Raw genomic sequence first — 17,161 nt, 5'->3', positions numbered from 1 at the left:
GGTCACGTTTTTAGTGAAGATTTTATGTTTTGGGTGAGTGAGCAAGAATACACGTGTTCATGTGGACAATTTCATACATGTAGTGTCAGGCTGTGTTTCTGTCTGAATCAGGCTGTATCTTATGAATAATTTTATCTCTAGAAAATGTTATCTGAGTGGTTTTGTGCCTTTCTAGGATCTAACCCACTCTCTCAAGAAACTCTAGTTGTGAATTCAAGAAACCAGCTCCTTTCTGTGAAACCTTTGACTGCTTCCTGTTAGTAGTATTTTGGGAAATGGAACTCGATAAACATTTTCATTTTCTCTGTGTTTTGCATGTTTATACATATCTGCAAATATGTGTATATCAAGGACTTCATTGTTTATTAAGGAAAAAAACCCCAACCAATCCATGTATTAATTATCTTGTTTATCCCTACTCCTTTTTGACTTGTTATCCTGGTGGGACTTGGGTTTCTTTACTGTTTTATTTATAGATTATGTAAACATCACAATTTTCATTGTATTTGCACCAACTTTGCAGAAGTCTTGTAAGTCCCAAAATAAATAGTTTTCTGTGTGTTGTCAAAGCACCATTTAAAGCTAGGTTGGCATTTAAAAGTGGTTCACATTTACTGTCTCTCAGTGAATTCCCATCACTTTTCCTCAGTTTAAAAGCAAAAGGTGGTTTTAGCTGTCAGGTCATTGAGTTGTTTCCCGGTTTGAAAATAAGGCGGAGTCCTTCCTGGCTCATGTATCATCACCTCTAAACCAGTCCTAGTTGCAGTAAGACATTAATGTAGAGAACTGGGGAGATCTTGAGAAGCCCAAATACCAGGAAAGTACCACAAGGCGACAATTATTTATAACAATGAGGTATGTTCGTTGTGGTTGGGTAAGGGGCAGTGCACAGGGATAAGATTACTGGCTTCTACTTATCGACCGTACTCATAACACATGGGATTGAAAGAAAAACAATATTTAATGGTATTTTACCTGTAAATGCATTCAACTTTTTTAAGACAGAAGGAGACGAAAAACATGGCCTATACAAGCATTTTCAGAGAAACAATTCAATAGACAGAACTCAGTCTAGCCATAAATACATTGGTCTGAGAGAAAAGCTCCTCTCCTTCATGAGTATCTACTACTATACAATTAATTATCCATGATAACACAGTTCACCACTATTTTCTGTTCACTAATACGTATTCCATCAGGCATCACTATTTTTGTCTTTGTTCATCTAAGAGGTCTGCCTTTTAATGCCTTGAGATTTCCTGACTAATGCTGAGGTGAAGAAGGGCAAAGCAGTTGAAGAAAAAATTAAAGGTCTTTGCTTATTCTTAGAGTCAGTACTGCCCAAATCTTGCCTCACTTCATAAAATGTTAGGTTGATCTTTTTTTAAAAATGTTTTAGACTTCTGCTTTTCCAGATCTGGGATAGACAGGGAAATAAATGCCAATATTACAAAATAAAAGCTAAAATTGTGGTAGCAGCAACTAGGACCAGAAGTATTGGAAATCTGTCCTAGAATTCTTATGTTCAAATAATTTCCTCTCCAATTTTGAGGTATCAAGGCATTTGACTTACTTTGATAAGGTCTGAATAAGAGGCTGGCCTCTCCACCGTGTGTCTGAAACTAAAACGAAGTTCCTAACTTTGGGACAAAAATATTTGGGCACTAGTTTAATTTAAATATTACAGGAAGACTATTCTAAAAGCTCCAGTAGCCATCCACTGTATAAAACACTGGTTATTTAAAATCTCATAATCAGTCAACTTTTTGCTAAACACTGGAATAAAACCTGAATGTGAAAAAAGAATCTCATTAATGCAGTTCCTGTACCTACTCTGGGAGCAGCTACTGAAAGCTAGGGAATACATTAGGGGGGAAAGATCTGCTCAGAACATAAGGGGGATAGACTGATGCTTAGCTAGGAGTCTTCCTAGTGACCTTGCTGAATTTTGGATTAGCCCCTAAAATGCCAGATTATGTGTACTTTGGAAAAGGAATGCTATATAAATGCATGTGTACACTGTGCCTTAGGATCTGCAAAAGTACAGATCAAAAATATGAGACAAATGTGATGGTAATTAAGTCATATGAAACTAATATATTTTCCAGCTGCAGTTAAGAGCTGCTAAGCAAATGGTGGTTACATGTTTTCATCTTTCTGACAGGGAAATGCAAGTATTTTATAGCTGTTGGAAGACAGTCTTTATAAACCACATTGTCAAAGTATGAGCAATCAGTTTTTACTTTAATTTTCCCAAGGTTTCGTCTTTTCACAGTAACTTTATAATGGTTCTTTGGGCAGGAAAAAAAAGGAAAATAGTTTAGACTGTTCAGCTAATAATGATAGCTTAGACATGAAATAATACTTTATAATTATAGAAACAGAATGCAGTTCCTATGTTAACTTACTTTGTGGAGTCAACAAAAATATCAGCACTAAGTTCAAGGAAACTAACTGAAGCCAGCATTTTGAAAAACTGGTTTTTATAAATCAATCTTTAGTTCTTATTATTCGCTAGTTCATGATAAGTCTAATAGAGTTCCCTATTACTACTGTTGTTTCAAACATCACCTTTCAGAAACTTATTTTCCGTTAGTTAAAATTGTGTAAAAATGAAGATTTGCATATGGCATATCTTCCTCAAGACTAATGTTTCTGAAGTGTTTCAGCCAAATCTATAGGGATATTCCTGGGAATGTGCAAGAAAATAGAGATTGGGTGCTTTGTTTTCCTGACCAGACTCATTTCACATCTTGGTCATGTTCTAGCTGGAAGTGGCTATGACTGCCCAACTCAGTGCTGTGGGCATGTGCTAAGCACACTAAGCTATTGCTTACACTAAGCTTCTGCTTCCTCAGAAGACAGGCACAGATTGCTCAGACGGCAACATGTCTCCATCCAAACTTAGGCGACATTTAATTCCTTTTGTGCATCTGAGATGTGGATAAAGATGCGCAATAAACAAATACCAAATTGTTTCTTCCTTAGTGAGCAGCAGTCAATCCGTGTCTCAAATGGAACAGGACTCCTCTTGCATGACAGCATGTGAATGTGCAGTGCATTAAAATGTGGACGTGACAAGGTGCTGAATTTAAAAGGAGTGTCTGGGTATTTCCTGGCATGGCCTCAACTTAGCATCTTTTGCACAATAACGAATTGTCACAATGTTGGTGTTTCTGGGGTGGCTGATGTAACTAATTCACTTCCTTGTTTAATCTTCTTTGTGTTATTTTGCTTTGAACCATTGGAAGGTCCACCGCTATTCCATAATTATTCTATAGAACATGAAATGAAAGGGAATTGTCAGCAATGTATGTCCTTTCTTTGAATGCAGTGAGGGCAGCAATGTTTCTGTCAGACTGAGTAAAAAGTAGGTAAATCATCTTTCCCTTGCACTGTTGTAAGTTAGCTCAACAACTTGAAGTTTATTCCTAAAGACTTACTGAAATGTGAGTCATGTATTGAACACCTGAAGATAAAACTAGGTCTGATTATCAGTCTGTCTCCGTTCTGAGGAAAAACTTATTAATATCAGCATCAAGTCTGTTGAACAAGCTGCAAAAGGGTTCTAGGACACATCTCTCCTCTCATGAGGAGCTCCAAGACATTTAGAACTCTAGGAACTGCAGGAACTGCATCAGGTATAAAAAGACATATTACATCCAGTAGGTCCTGTATTACTCTGTTACAGTCCATGAATTGTCACTTTATAATTGTCAAGCAATTTCGATAACTTGAGTCATTTAATAAGAAAAATATTCCAGAAAATGCTTGTTTTCTTTTCCCCACATGCAGCAAACTGTACTGATGTTAGTCATAAATGTCTTGCAAAGACAAGTTGTCTTCAGCATGCAGTGAGTCTCTGACACACAAAACATTAGCAGAAAGGTGATCTGGCTGTCGCATTTCACACTTTTTGTTAGACTTCAGTTTTAAAAACAGCCCTCTACTCTTTATTTCTTCTCCCAATTAAAGTCTTGCACTAGGAAAATGTGATGACTCACCTGCTTCTTCCCTTTTGCTACAGTAAGATAAAAGAGGTTGGCAAGCAGCTGCCGAGCAAGATGAAGTCAAGAGGAGAAGCCCTTCCTCCCATCCTATCACAAGCAGCATCTAGCAAGTGCTGTCTCTGCAGACCTTTTCTTCAGGTGACTCAATCTCTCAAATTGACTGTGATCCTGGAAAAAGGGCTCATGCCAAATAACCATCCAGATAATGCTGCAAATTCCAAGCTAATCAGAGAAATTGCCCATTCACTTGAACAACAGTCACAGGCCTGGGAGGCGCCAGTCTCCAACTGCAGTCATGCCTTGGCTCATTAGTCCTATGTGCCCCCGAAACCAAACTGTCAAAGGGGTGTTGAGTGCACAAAGACTGGGCAGCAGCTGAATTAAATTCCTGCACAGAACCAAAAATAGAACACTTTGAGCCCCTTCTCTTGTTGTGAAGAAAAAAATTCCTGGACAAAAAAAAATGCTTTTCTTGGTATTATTTAATGTGTTTTTCTGTCTAAAAAGCTAAAGATTTTTGGCCTCAAGGGGTGCTAGCCTGTTACCTTAGAGACTGTTTCTTTTAGAGGCAGTGGAGTGGCAGAGGGCATGCCTTTGTTGCTTACCTTGGCAACCATGAATTGCTAAATGCTGTTCCCATGAATGCAAGCCTTTCACTGCCATTAGTGCCTGCCCACAGGTATAAACATTCCTTCGTGAAAAGGTCCAGGGGAATGTACACTACCTCGATAAAAATCAAGATGACAAACAAAAGCATATTATATAACACAGCAGTTATATAAAATTAGATTTTAAAACAAGATGTGTCTTTAATGACATTGATCCTGGATGCGGTCAAATTTCCTGTTCCATTTATATTCCCTACAGTCATACCAAGCAGTGGCAGTGGGGAAGGGAGGAAAGCGAGAAAGTTTGACAGGATATTCTTGTTTCTGTAACTGCAAAATGGAAGACCACTCTGTCTGCACTCAGAATAAACCTGCTGGACAGTTTCAGAGGAATAGTATGACTCCAGCAGTCTCCCTCCCTGGCAGCAGGGCAGATAGGGGCAGGAGGAAAGTAGAGGTTGCCGGAGCTGGGCAATGGCACTAGATCCCCTCTGCTACCAGGAATTCTTTATGGTCTAGCTGGGCAAACATTACAGGCAACATTCTCAACATGTTTACCTGTATAAAGGCCTTGTGCTGCAAAAACAAGAGATTTGTTGTATTCTTCCTGTAAATGAGCCTGTTGAGTGTGGAGGAATTAAGTTCTAAACTTAATTCTCCCCTCCCTCCCCACTCCATGGTCTCCATTTTGTAAACTGATTTTTTAAAAAAAACCAAGGTTTTCATTCCATTATCAAGTCAATTCACTTTCTCAGATCTGATAGTCAGTACTTCTAACAAAACCTTGGCCTATGTGGATTTTTAGATTGTAATGTGGCATATTTAGAAGGAGAACAATCTCTTGGGAAAAGGGATTCACTACAAGATATGTCTCTAGATGTCTATCAAAGGGGAGCCAGAAAGCAACTCATGGCTCATGTGGACTGAAAAGCTCAGACTGCAGCAAGGGGACTGTGGTCTTGAGCTGTCATACAAGAGCAACTTTGTACAATGAGATTGGGGTACAATCCTACAGCATGTTTGTTGGGCCAGGGGAAGACCTCTCTTGCTTTGAGAAAATTCATTTGGTAATGGTGCTTGGCACTTCCCATGTAACCCTCCCTGAGTGGGTTGGCCTTGTATCCACCATGCCAGGACACCTGGCAGTCAAGTGAGCTCTTGAAAGCTAAGCCAAATGCAAGGGCAATATTACAGACCTTCAGCTGATGGCCATATAGCCGCACCCAGTTAGCCCGGTGTGCACACAGACAGACAGATGGCTGCCCCTGAAACATTCACATGCACCCGGGAGATGACAGTGGAACAGCAGCTCTTAGAATCTCATGTGGTAAAGTATATTCATGGTCCAAACCCCTGCAGACCCCCATTAAAGCCAGAAGAATGACCAAGCTACCTGTGTTGCCCCTATTTGCACAAAGGAGAAATGCTCCTTGCTAAAAAAAAAAAAAAAAAAGTCAGCATGGCCAGCAGGTCAAGGGAGGTGATTCTGCCCCTGTGCTCCATTCTGGTGAGACTCCACCTGGAGTACTGCATCCAGCTCTGGAGTCCTTTGCACAGGAAAGACACTGAGTCAAGCCCAGAGGGAGACCATAAAGATGATCAGAGGGCTGGAGTACCTCTCATACGAAGAGAGTTGGGGCTATTCAGCATGGAGAAGAGAAGGCTCTGGGGAGGCCTTGTTGGAGCCTTCCAGTACCTAAAGGGGGTCTACAAGAAACATAGAGACAGACTTTTTAGCAGGCCTGTGGTGATAGGACAATGGGTAATGATTTTAATCTAAAAGAGGGTGGATTCAGACTAGATATGGGGAAGAAATTCTCTTATGATGAGAGTGGTAAAATACTGGAACCAACAGATTTCTCAGAGAGGTGGTGGTTGCCCCATCCCTGGAAACATTCTAGGTCAGGCTGGATGGGGCTCTGAGCAACATAATCTAGTTGAAATTGTGTCTGCTTATGGCAGGGGTTTTGGAACTAGATGACCTTTAAAGGTCCCTTCCAACCCAAACTATTCTACAATTCTATAAAAATATGCAGAACATTTCAGCCGGCATTAGCAAGGGCCACACACCAGGCAAGCACACAGAGGGACAGCTGTGATCAGAAGAACCTGGCCTGTTGGCCATGCTCTGCCCTTCCTGGCTCCCAGCAGGGGAGCTGGAGACCAGGCAGAGAGAACGTGCAGAACGGGAGACCCAAGCCTGACCTGGAAACCTGAGTGGCCTTTTCTCTTACTCCTGAAACCTGTGGGTTTGACTTTTCTCTCTTAAAAGAAGAAATGTTACACTGACAGGAAAAATATTTACAGATGTCACTTTTTAAGATACCTCTTTCTTTCCCCTCTCGAGCTCCACTCCAGTGATTCTCAATCTTTTCTAGTAAAGCAGCTACACTTTTATTTCCCTTTGCCCTCATGTTGTAGCACTGTCAGAAGGTGAAGAATGTGGTAGAGGCCTAGTGGAGTTGACCAGCCATTCCTGGAGGTCCTGCCTCAGCATCTCCCCTCACTCTCCAACCTTCCAATTTCCCCTCATGAGGTCTGATAGCTGCAAGTGAGCCGTGGATGTTTGCAGCACTCAACAACTCAGTATCCTCACCCATATCTGCTGTTACAAAAGCTTCATGCCTGCTGACCAGCTAGTGCTATAACTTTGGGCTTGTGCTGGTGTCACTGGTGGAGCAGCTTTGTGCTTCTTTCTGGTAATCACACTGCTGGTCACACCATCACTGTTGCCTTGTATATATAGAGATTTATATCATGTTCTTCTGTTCTAAACACACCTTTGTTGACATTTCCATTCCTAGTGCAAGATCAAGAGAATGAGGAACCTTCTGGTTTGTCACAATGGGCAGTGCCCATGGGCTTCACAGCCTTAGGGGTGTGGTGAAGGTCTAAATACCTCACTGTTAAGGTTTCCTCTAGAAAGGAAACCAAAAAACTTGCAGAGTACAGAACTCACTCCTGCTAGATTTCAAATTTTATGAGATTACCAGCCTCTGTCTCTATGTATATAGAAATACAACCAAGCAAAAAACAGGGCAAGTCCACCAGGAAAAAATAAGCATTAAAAAGGACAAAAATTCTTTTCAGGAGCACTAAATCCAAAAACAACAACAAAAAATGAAATCTGTCGTTGGTTTCTTGATCAAAACAACCTTCTGTCATGAAACAAATAGTATTGCTTCCCAGGTGTTTGTCAAGCAAGAGATAATTGTACTTATGGGACATTTCTATAATCCAAAAGTAAGAAAAACTGAAAAGCCATTTGATATATGATACATGAAGCAATTGTAAAGCAATGCACCTGTGAAATCCATTAGGGAAAACATCTTACAAGGAATACTAAAACACTGGGAACATGCAGAGAAAGTTCAGCAAGCTTCTAAGCTTTACAAACCAAGAATGTTTCCTGCGTAGAGTTATGGTGCATCACAAAAACAACAAACAAAAATATTTCTTTGTGATATTCTTTCCTCATCATCTAAGTACATGAAAATGTTCCAAGAAGCAAGATATTTGCTTTTCTCAGTTCAAGGTAGCAGAATATATGTGCAAATTGAAGAGATTAAGCAAAACAAGTCATAAAAAATTCTAAACTCAATATGCACTTCACAAAAATATGCTGTCTTACAGTTCTGTGTTCAAAAACTGTTTCTTGAGTTGGTTTCTGAAGTTCTTACTGCATTGAGGTAATTTAAGTTCTGGCATGTACTTCAGGAAAAATAAAAAAGATGGAAGGAAAACGACCAAGAGGGCTGGAGTATCTGAAAGCATCCACCATCTGTCAGCTGGTAACAAGCAGACTTTGAGATTTAGAGGCAATTAAATTAGAATTCTGTTTCCTTTTAAAGTACGGATGGTTCAGACTTGGAGTCCCTTCCTTCCTCTACCCCCAAAGGAACCCTCACCTCCCTCCCTTGCCGGACTCTGTTATGGAAGTGCAGGCCAATGGCTGCAGCTGTTTCTTTCCTGGCATGGACCAACAATAACCATTTACATCAATGAAACATAAATCTGGGAGCATAATGGTATCACATATCAATCAAAACAAGCCAGTTACTAAACAAACCTGCAGACTGGTAGGGGAATAAAGACAGGATCAAAGGCTACAGTTCTCACTTCAATGAGAGCTTTTCCACTGCTTCCCACTTGTGCCATTACTACTCAACCAAATGACAACAGACCACCGCATTTCAGAGCTACCAAAGAAATTTCCACTATAGGAAACACACAGAATGAGGTCAGATACTTCATTATTTTAGTTTTCCAGCAGCCATGTCAGGTCACATTTATATTTGTTCAACTGAGTTTCCTGCATCTGAGCTGTAAATTCTTGACATATTCAGCAGATCCTCCATAATGACAGCTCCCAGAAGAAATTGTTCTTGCCTTGCCTTGTTTTCCTTCTCTTCCTACAAAAACTCTCCTCCTTCTCAAAGACTTTGGTGTGGTTTGGTCACCAAGTTTTGTCACTCCAGGTTATGGAGGGTGGCTTTCCCCAAGTCCACCCTGACTTCAGCCCCAGGTGGGCCTGACAGTCAGCCAGCAGGTGGGCCTGGAATGCAGCACAACCCCAGCCTTGACTGAAGAACATCTACGGGATCACTGGATCTGGTATGCCCCCCAGTGACATACAGAGTATGTCTATGGTGAAATCAAATAAAATGGTATCATTTCAGGGGAAGCAAGTACCAGTGGTCTTGGTTCACTACACTAAACATGTTAAAGGCCGAGAGTTGCAAGGAAAAGGACCATGCAAATTCAGAGATTTTTTTTTTTAATGTAACATAGGGGAATCAAAGAAAAGCTAAAATTACTATTCTAACACTAGCTTCACAGGTCCCAGATCTGCCATTATTGAATGAATGTGCTGCAATGTGAGGGGGAAAAAAGACTTACTTCTGTTAGGGAGCTCTGAAACGCTCTGATTATGAGGGAGTAGCAGAAAAGTTCCCTGGAATTATCTAGTGATCATGTAATCAGGCTGTTTCAACTCATACCTGAACTCATACCTACTGTGAGCACACAAAGAGAAGAGCCCTTTTCTCTCCTCCAGATTTTGCCTGTGGGTTGGATTGTGCTGATCATTCTCTTCCTCTACTTACAGCAAACACACTAAAATTCACCCACCAATGTAACTTCTGTTGTAAAACAGTGGTCACAGTTTGAAGGTGGCCCACAGTGACCCTCTTATACTGCTGTACCAAAGTCACCATCAAATATTCCTCATTTAAGAGCAACCACAGCTGTTTATGTTGTTGATTTATGTCATAAGTTATTGTACTACCTAGTCATGGTTAAAAACATTTTCGTCTGGAAGATTTGGACTAACAAGTATTTTGGACGGCAAATTCCACAAGAATATGCTCCTAATTTTTATTTATCTGGCGTCTTACTTCAATCACTGCCTTTATAGTGAAGTCATGGCTGGGATGGTGGACTACTTAACAGTAGTTGATAATGCTATGAAAAAGTGTAGGGAACAAACTGAGGAGGAACACCATATCCAATTGAAGTGGCAGAGGAATGCAGTAGGCAGAATTTAATTACTTGTGTAAGAATTTGCCTAGGAAACTGAAGCAAATGCCTCTGCTCCTTTGAAAAATATACTTTTTAGCATATAATGATCTAAGTCTCTTTGCTAGGTGAACACTGTATTGTTAGAGTTCTGGCAAAAAACTGAAAAAAACCCACCAAGTACAACAGACTAAATGGTTCTTGAATGTTCATTAATTTTAATCTGATATAAGAAAAAAATGCCCTAACTGCCTAAGAAAAGCAAAATGGAAATCAAGGGAAAATATGGCTAGTTTTGAGTTTCACACATTTCTGAACTTCTAGAAGCCAGGGCCAGAGACAGAAAGAATTAGGAAATACTAAACTTCATATAAATGCCTTTTTTTCCATAGGATTTAAGATCATGGACTAGACTTACATTTGGAGACTGTTGAAAATGGTTTGGCAATTCATTATGGTTTTGATGACAGCTCTCAAATCTTTTAAAAAGTAGCCTGGGATCTTTTGGATGCTTTTAAGTTCTGCAAGGAAGTTCTGAAGTCTATACTCGTTATTTGTAAGAGCATAAGTCTACATCCAGAAAGTGATCCAAAGGTGGGATGCAGGAATGTGTTTAGAAAAACAGCACCCAGCCTGGTGATGCTGGACCCCTACGGGGCACTGTGCAGGAGATGGTTACAGGGAATCCACTCTGCACTGCTGAGAATGACTCCAAGCAGAGAGCTCTCCAGCAGCAAACAGGGAAACCCTGAGGACAGACAAAGATTTTTAACTCCGCCCTCAAGGCACCATGTGTTGTACTCAGCGGAAGGTGCCTTCCCCTCTTCAAATCAAGGTCTCAGTCTGTAGGAAAACTGCCTAAATTACAACACAAAGCACAGGTGTCCAGCCATGCTCTGGAAAAATGACTTCAGGACAGTCTACAGGGGCCTTGTTGACATTTGCGGTTCCATGGGAAGTGGCTGACTGCTACTCAGTTTGGTCCCTCAAAACTGGGGGAAATCCTATTTCTTTGGCAAGCTCCCAAACCAGCCAGTAACAGGCATGTGCCCTCCTGCCTGCTCAGACATCCTGTGCAGCAGAAGGACAGATGCAGCTCTCAGACTGCAGTGTGACTGCAGAGTGCAAGTGGCAACTTAAACACTGTGCATAGAGGAAGAAAAGGGGTAGCTTTTCGCATTACCCTTAATCCCCTGGGCCCTGGAACCAGCACAGATGGAAAAGCTGATTAGTTGAAGCATAGCACCATGCAGAGGAAGCAATATTCCCTTTCATTCAAAAGCTAACTTGGGTGAGCAGGGTCTACATGTGGGCTGTAGTCAAAGAGAGAGGTGATAGGGATACTTTTCACTGCTTCAGTGACTGCTCTCAGTCATCAGTTTGTTATGATATCTGATTTTCCACAGGTGATAAAAATGGGCCATTCTGGTATCTATGCGGGTTGAAGACAAACATTATACATTGAAACAGCTGCAGGAAGAAAGAACAGAAGAGACTGGGGAGAAAAACGTCAAATATAAAATTCAGTTTAGTAACATATCATGTTTTAGGCCAACCTCCCTTCACAACGTTCCACAAAACCAGTCTTAATAGAGACATTTACAAGCATGGAGTATAGATTGGGAAGAAGTCAAGACTCCTTTTATTCCGGGAAATTGAGAGAAAATTTCCATGCAAACATACGTACTCGTGCAATCACAAAATCTCCTTGAGTGTAACTTTAAGAGATGCAGCAGCATTGCTCGTCAGATCAGCCAGAACCACTTCAGTTTGATTGAAGAGAGGAAAAACAACAACAGTAAAACCACTGGGTTCAACAATTTGGGCCAAGTCCTAAAAATAGAACTGCTTTCTTATGGAAAGAAATAAAAAAATAGAAAAGAATCCAAAACAAAACAAAACGAAACATAACAAAACCACCCTCTAGAAGATCTGAACTGTTCTCAAAATTGTCTGAATTTGGTGCCAAGCACACAGGGGCAGCCTAATACTTAAGAGGCTCCCTGTGCCAGCTCTGAATCCCTCCAGTAACTAGAGACTGTACATCCAAGACTGGGAAGTGACTATGGAAAAAACCCCATGTTTTCTAGTGGGCAAGCTGTCCAGTCATTTTAACCCTTGCTTGAATACTTGCCTTGAGGCCTCATGATGCACAGTTTTTCCTCAGCAGGCTGCTCCAGCTGCCAGTGCTTGCAGCCTGCATGGCACTGCAGTGGGACCAGTCTTGGGCACCCACGCTCCAGCAGGGCCAGGGGTTAAACAGCAGCTTTGTTTCATGTGAGGAAAGGGTTCAGCCCTGATGGAGAGACACAGCTCCAGCCTTCTCTGCTGCCCAGACCAGGTGCTTGCTGTAAGTCTGCAAGCAGGGTTCAGCCCCAGGTTCCAACCAGAGGGTCCTTGCACGGGCTCACTCCCATCATGACCACTGTGCAAAGAGCAACCCCGCAGCTGCCTCCTAGCAGGGAACAGGGCATCACTGGCAGAGAATGGATATGCTTTTGCACAAAAAATCCCTACTGTGAATGAGTTTCCTGAAATTACCATCTTGGAGCAAGTCCTTGCTGTGCTGTACAAACTCAGAAGTGTCTGTGTAGTACTGAAAAGGCACAGGGGGATGTGCTGCTCCTTTCATGCAAAATAACTGAAGAGGAAAGGCAGTTTTCTGTTTGCCTGCCTGCACCCTTCAGAATGGGAAAAACACAACAAATAATGTTAAGAAAATAAGTAACAAAGCTGCTTACATTTATCCCCTGTGAGACTCCCTAATATCTTACTAAGAACCAGGCAGAAAAAGAGCTTCTCATGATTTTGCTTTCATGCTTTGCCCAATCTCAAAATGTACGGTACTAAGAGAATATATCCCCTTCAGGGACAAAATAAAGGAATAAACACTTTCTGCACATTATACTGGCAAGAAATACAGGTCTTCTTTTTTCACAAAGAAAGGCAGGATTCTGGATTTTCACAAATCACCTGAGAGCTTCATGCTAAAAAACCTGAGATGTCATTACCTGAAATGTCAAGAGTTATCAAACCTTTCCCTCCAGACCGATGGCCTAATAGCTGTTTGTCCAGAACACCTGAAGATGCTGCATGAAAAGACTCTGAGAGGGCAACTCTGCCACCTCCCTCTGAAATGCTCCTCAGACCCTGCTGCTCCTGTGAGGCATTTCACTGGTATTTTAAGGCAATCTTTGTATTACTGATTTTTACTTTTGCCTATGGTATAAAAAGTTATTTTTAATAATCGTATAAAAGATTTTTAGTAGTAGAATTTAGCTAATCTTCATCAGTTTAATTGTTGCTAAACAGGTTCCAATGTAGCTCCATCAGTTTTCACATGAACTCCAGACTCAGTCGTTGTTTCAGTTTCCTGAAAACTTTCGCTAGAGTGGCAGGATAAGCTACTTTCTTCCTTTCTACATGGCTGAAATTGGCATAAGGACCAAGAGAGGCCAGGACATTTAAGGAAGAAAGGTCACTTTTCATACAAAAAGGGTTTTTAAGAAGCCAGGATCACAGCTGAATTTTCGTATGCCAACTACAAGAAATATAATATGAGAGAAACAGAAGTGCTATTTTGGGTCACATAAGTATCATATTCTGAATAATCCTTTTATTAGCAGGCTGCCCTTTCCTGCCTCATCTTTCTTGCCAGCAGTTACAGACCTCAGGCTCATACATTTCCATCAATGCTGTGAGAAGGGCATTTATCAACTTCTGTCCCTCAAAAAATATAAGTAAATCTGAAATTGAACTTACCAAGAAGCACATCACAAAGCACAGAGCAACAGCTCTCAAAGTTGTTTAAAAATGTGTTTGCAAGGAGAAGGTCAATATTTTTAATATGATATTTATCTTCTTTCTAAACATCTGACCCAAATAAGTAATCAAAGAGAATGAAAGCCTAAAGCAATCAGTTTGAATTTCATCATGTGATTCTGGCCTGGTGCGTGAGAAAACACTCTTTCAACTTAACAAGTAAAGTGTGCATAGGAAATATTATTCTAAGCATTTAATGGAGTTGCATAACTCTTGTGTGTTTGCTAAATATAGCAAAATAGTCAAGAAACACTTTTTCAATAAAAAATACTCTTTTATTTTAAAAAATAAAAGTTGCTTATGCTTTTTACAGACATTCAGTATCAAAGTGCATCTAATAAACATTTATCAGGGCTCTTCGGGTAACATGTTTAACTCATTGAGAATAGTTTCCTTTTAACATGATAAAATGAGAATTGAAAATTTTTTTGTGCAAAAAATTGCTTTCCAAACAGCTGTCATGAATACTTTCAGTTACAGTTACAGTGTGGTTAAATTGTTTATTCAAGAGTCTGAATCATTAGTGTATTTCTCCCACTCTGTTTTTTTTTAAGTTTAACCCTAAGTATAAGTTTTAGAACTTTCATATAATTTGGACCAATTACAGAAGGCCCTTGGAACTGAAGCTATGGCTGTACTAGGCATGGCTCCGATGCTGAGGCCAGCTGAGTCCAGGAGCATTTTTAATTACAGCACCACCCTACACATTTATGATTATTTAAGTGTACTTGACCCAACCAGTTGTCTAATCCTTCCTTTTAACTTCTCCACGGTCTATTAAACATCCCCATTTACAAGACTCTCTGCTGGAATCAAACCCTTGGTGGCTGCAATATCTGCCTTCCCTGCTTACAGCGTTCTGACAGCCCTTAACATATTCCAGTCCAGATTTGACCTTTCAAGGGAACGTGTCTAAATTGAGTCGATCTCATTGACAAAGATCAAACCACTACTTAAAATGTCTCGTGGCTGGATTTCCTTCCCAGCAGACCCACAACTCCAAGCTGAAGTAAACATGAAAGGCTGCATGCAGCTGCAAGCAGTATTAGGTAGGAGAACAGTGCAAGCCTCACATGATCTGAGCAGTAAGTGCTTCTGTGGCAGCGGTACAGGGAGAAGGGAGGGGAAATGGGCAACAGGCTCCTGACCCTTGAGTAAATCAGTGCCTAGAAAGCGTGATGGGGATACTCATCCATGCACGACAGAAATACTCATTCACTGCACACTACACATGCACAACGATGATACAGTCAGCACTTGATAAATTACCTCTCTGAGTAGAAATGAAAGATTTTATGCTGTTTCCCTTCTTTGTGGTGTTGTTTGATTCATTTCTACTTATGGCTCAGAACTTTTCACAAACACCCTCTGGAAAACCAACTTTTCTACAGGTCCAGGCAATCCAGCAGTACAACATACAGTGTAGGTATTTTGCATGGAAAAAAGAATTGCTGCTCTCAAGTACGTAGAGTAATTTATGAATGCTGTCCTTAAGGTGATTACCAGCTGATATCAAACTAGAATAGAGAATACAATTCCTACTGTTTTCCGCTGAGAAGTCACAGTGTAGACAAAACCACTGTTTTTGCAGGAAGATGAGGAGGCTAAGCTAGGAGCTATAGCATCTACAGTTTTATCTGTGATTTCATTATTTACTTTCAATCAGGTATTTCATTTTCCTTTCAAGATATAATCTCTTTTGGACAATTATTCTAGCAAGGAGTGAGAATAAAGCTCTTGATTTCAATTTCTTGAAAAGGCTATTTTGCCATTAATATACTGGGAACCAGTCAACAATTATGCTTCTGCAGGGCCCACAGAAACAGAACTGGTACAGAAAAAAACAAAAGGGTTGAACTAATTCTTTCAATGCCAATATAAAAGAAAGTCACGTTCTTGCCAGACAAGTTCTTTAGGTCAAGTACAGCCAGAAGGTGCACTTTGAAAAAGAAAATGTATTCTCCAGATAATAATGTTATTTGGAAAGAATTCTATGCTCCTAGAAATTGGTCTGTGAGGTTTATTTTCTGGCTATATGGGTGGAGGAACACAGATCCAGGAAATATATTTACAATTCTCAGTGGATCAGAAAAGTTAATGCCTGTCTCACACAACTCTTTCAACTTTCCTTGATCCTCTCCTTAGCTTCCTACCAATCATTTTCCCACAGCGTCCTGTAGTAACTCCGACCTCACTGAATGCAAATTTCTTTATCTATATTGCTTTCGTAAAGAAACGCATTCAAAACCTTCTTCTAATGAGACCAGCCACCCAGGAAAACAAAACAAGAGGGCTTGATAAGACGTCACTCTGTCATTGTGAGAGGTTGGGACAGAATAAGATAAGAATAAATAATAAGAATAAAGAAAACAAAGAAATAAGAAAAAAGATACTTTTTGTTGTTCCAGTAATGGAAGGCAGAAATCAGCTAAATTGGAGGTCTCAGAAAGCAATACACATAGATTACTTCAGATTTTGTTCTTATAAAGCAAAAATGAAACAAAGAAATTAATAACATCCCTACTATCCTGGGGTAAATAAGTGAGTAATTGTTCTGTACTATATCTTAGCAGTGAGAAAACCACTATCTCATTTCAAAACTATATATATATAGAGAAGAGCAACTGACATCACCTACTTAGACATTTGACACTGTCCTGCACAGCATCCTTGTCTTTCAACTGGAGAGCCATGAATTTGACATATAAACCACTCAGTGGATAAGGAATGGTCTGCATAGTCACAGTATGAAAGCTGTGGTCAACGGCTCGATGTCCCAGTGGAGACGAGTGAGGAGTGGCCTTCCTCAGGGCTGGCATAGGGACCAGCACTGACATCTTTGTCAGTGACATGGGAAGCAGGATCAAGTCACCCTCAGCAAGTTTGCCAATGACATCAAGCTGTGTGGTGCAGCCGACAGGCTGGAGGAAAGGGATCCCTCCAGAGGGGCCTGGGCAAGCTTGAGACGTGGGACTGTGCAAAAGCCAAGTGTAAGGTCCTGCAGGAGGGTCAGGACAATCCCTAGCACAAATATAGACTGGGCAGAGAATTGTTTGAGAGCAGCCCTGCAGAGAAGGACTTGGGGGTGCTGGTAGATGAAACGCTGGACACAGGCCATCAATGTGCACTCACAGCCCAGAAATCCAACTGCATCCTGAGCTGTATTAAAGACAGCAGGGCCAGCAGGTCAAGGAAGGTGATTCT

Source organism: Corvus hawaiiensis, chromosome 3, assembly GCF_020740725.1.
Source record: "Corvus hawaiiensis isolate bCorHaw1 chromosome 3, bCorHaw1.pri.cur, whole genome shotgun sequence".
In the NCBI taxonomy this organism is placed as follows: domain Eukaryota; kingdom Metazoa; phylum Chordata; class Aves; order Passeriformes; family Corvidae; genus Corvus; species Corvus hawaiiensis.
The sequence above is the reverse complement of the archived record's forward strand: the minus strand, read 5'-3'. Positions refer to the sequence as shown.